Raw genomic sequence first — 3,266 nt, 5'->3', positions numbered from 1 at the left:
AAAACAACTTCGTGGGAACTCATTAACCAGTTTCGTGGGAACTCATTAACCAGTTTCGGGAAAACATCCACCAGAGGCGGGTAAAGCATCAACCAACGGCGGGGAAGCCATTGTCCAACAGGGGGCAGTACATTAAGCAGCTGCCCTTAGTATCAGGAGCTGCGGGGATCAGACTAAGCAACAGCCGGGAAAACATTAACCAACTTCGGGGGAACTCATTAACCAATTATTTGATGACCGGTAGGCGGCGCTCTATCGGCTTCGGCGACCGGCGGGTGGCGGTTCGGGGTCGTGGCGACCCGGGGCGAGGCGGCCCGGCCGTTGAAATCGCGAAAAAACGCGTTTTTAAAAAGAACCGTCGGTCCCCATCGGGATGGATTTGACCCCCTCATGCCGCCTTCGGGACCTCTTCGGCGGCATGACTACCGGAGGTGTTCCCGCCGAGGTGGACACTTGCATTTTCTGGCACGGTGGGTTGGCGGGGTACCTGCAGAATAGCAGGAAGGCGATGGCAATGACATGTGGCAACTCATTAACCAGTTTTGACTTTGCTGCATTGAAGGCGGAAAATCGAAACAGGGCCCCGCTCGAGCCCCCAGGTCTGCCGGGACCGCACCGGGCCGCCGCCCCGACGGCCGTTCGGCCAGAATGGGCTAGTATTTCTCCGGATTTTTGGCCGTTTTTCCGACTTTTTCGGACGTCGGAAAAGCGGCGGCCTGGCCACCGGCCGCGGCCGGGGGTGCCTTCCCCTCGAGCGAGGGCCCGGAATTCACCCGTTTGCAGCCCCGGAGGAGCTCCGCCGGCGGCCGGAATGGTTGAGACCATCGGCCGCGCTGAACGGAGCTCGGGTAACTCATTAACCAAACTGGACTTGGCCCCTGGCGCAGGAGGGGGGGGTCCAGGTGAGGGCTGGCAGGCCGTGGCCACCCGGCAGCAGTGATGCACCCGCGATGGCGGTAGTCCTTCCGATTCGGAGGCTCCCTGGCCCCGCAGAGCAAAAATGGGAGCCGCACGGAGCTCTATGAAGTCAGATCCGGTCGGTGGTGGCGGGGCAGGGTGCACGGTTTCCCGCAGAGCTCGGCGGATCCGTCCCGCCGAGGTGGCCACTCGCATTTTCTGGCAGGGGAGTCCCGAGGCTGGTTAACCAGTTACCCCCGGAAGTGGGGATGGAGTTGAGATTGAACCGTTTTGCGGGGCCTCCGGGCCCCTTCCCCGGTAGGACTACCGGGGCACACCCCGCCGAGGTGGCCACTTGCATTTTCTGGCACGGTGGGTTGGCGGGGTACCTGCAGAATAGCAGGAAGGCGATGGCAATGACATGTGGCAACTCATTAACCAGTTTTGAGTTTGCTGCATTGAAGGAGGAAAATCGAAGCAGGGCCCCGCTCGAGCCCCCAGGTCTGCCGGGACCGCACCGGGCCCGCCGCCCCGACGGCCGTTCGGCCAGATTGGGCTAGTATTTCCCCGGATTTTCGGCCGTTTTTCCGACTTTTTCGGCCGTCGGAAAAGCGGCGGCCTGGGCACCGGCCGCGGCCGGGGGTGCCTTCCCCTCGAGCGAGGGCCCGGACCTCACCCGGTTGCAGCCCCGGGTGGGGCTCCGCCGGCGGCCGGAATGGTTGAGACCATCGGCCGCGCTGAACGGAGGTCTGGTAAATCATTAACCAAACTGGACTTAGTCTCTGGCAAGAGAGATGGTCCAGCCGACGGGCACGACCGAGGGCCCGGACCTCACCCGGCTGCAGCCCCGGGTGGGGCTCCGCCGGCGGCCGGAATGGTTGAGACCATCGGCCGCGCTGAACGGAGGTCTGGTAAATCATTAACCAAACTGGACTTAGTCTCTGGCAAGAGAGATGGTCCAGCCGACGGGCACGACCGAGGGCCCGGACCTCACCCGGTTGCAGCCCCGGGTGGAGCTCCGCCGGCGGCCGGAATGGTTGAGACCATCGGCCGCGCTGAACGGAGCTCTGGTAAATCATTAACCAAACTGGACTTAGTCTCTGGCAAGAGAGATGGTCCAGCCGACGGGCACGACCGAGGGCCCGGACCTCACCCGGCTGCAGCCCCGGGTGGGGCTCCGCCGGCGGCCGGAATGGTTGAGACCATCGGCCGCGCTGAACGGAGGTCTGGTAAATCATTAACCAAACTGGACTTAGTCTCTGGCAAGAGAGATGGTCCAGCCGACGGGCACGACCGAGGGCCCCGGACCTCACCCGGTTGCAGCCCCGGGTGGAGCTCCGCCGGCGGCCGGAATGGTTGAGACCATCGGCCGCGCTGAACGGAGCTCTGGTAAATCATTAACCAAACTGGACTTAGTCTCTGGCAAGAGAGATGGTCCAGCCGACGGGCACGACCGAGGGCCCCGGACCTCACCCGGTTGCAGCCCCGGGTGGAGCTCCGCCGGCGGCCGGAATGGTTGAGACCATCGGCCGCGCTGAACGGAGCTCTGGTAAATCATTAACCAAACTGGACTTAGTCTCTGGCAAGAGAGATGGTCCAGACGACGGGCACGGTGGCAGAGTTAGCCGAACTTGACTTAGCCTCTGGCCGCAGAGAGGGTCCATCAAACGGGGCACGGTGGGAGATTAAGCCGCACTAGGCTCAGGCTCTGGCCACGGGAGGGTGGCCCAGGTGTGAGCCGGCAGTAAATGGTGAACCAGTGAAAAGCCAGCACCCGAGGGTGCGGTTGTGCTGCCGACTTGGAGGCTCCCTGTGCCCGCAGAGCAAAAATGTGAGCACAGACGGAAGTCTATGAAGTCAGATCCGGTCGGCGGTCGCCAGGCTCGGTGCATGGTTTCCCGCAGAGGTTGGTGGATCCGTCCCGCCGAGGTGGGCACCTGCATTTTCTGGCACAAGTGTCCGGAGGCTGGTTAATGAGTTGCCGCCGGTAGCCCGCATGGAGTTGCGATTGACCCGTTTTGCGGGCCCCCCAGGCCTCATTCTCGGTAGGACTACCGGGCCGCACCCCGCCGAGGTGGACACCTGCATTTTCTGGCAGGGGGGGTTGGCGGGGTGCCCGGGGATTTTCGGGAACTCGTTTTTCAGAACATTTTTTGGCTAGCGGTGTCAGTTTGAAAGTACCCAGGAAAGTGCTACTTCACAAAAGGGGACTTTTTCCAAATATATAACCTCTTGAAGAGCACCTCAGTGTCGGAGGGGGCAGACACTTTACTTCATTTATGGCTAATTCCTCGGGTACGTTCTGGAAAACGGACAGAGTTGCCTGGCCGGTGGTGACTCTGTGGCAGATACATATATATATATATATT

This window comes from Mustelus asterias, unplaced genomic scaffold (assembly GCF_964213995.1).
Source record: "Mustelus asterias unplaced genomic scaffold, sMusAst1.hap1.1 HAP1_SCAFFOLD_425, whole genome shotgun sequence".
In the NCBI taxonomy this organism is placed as follows: domain Eukaryota; kingdom Metazoa; phylum Chordata; class Chondrichthyes; order Carcharhiniformes; family Triakidae; genus Mustelus; species Mustelus asterias.
This window is presented reverse-complemented; position numbering follows the sequence as displayed.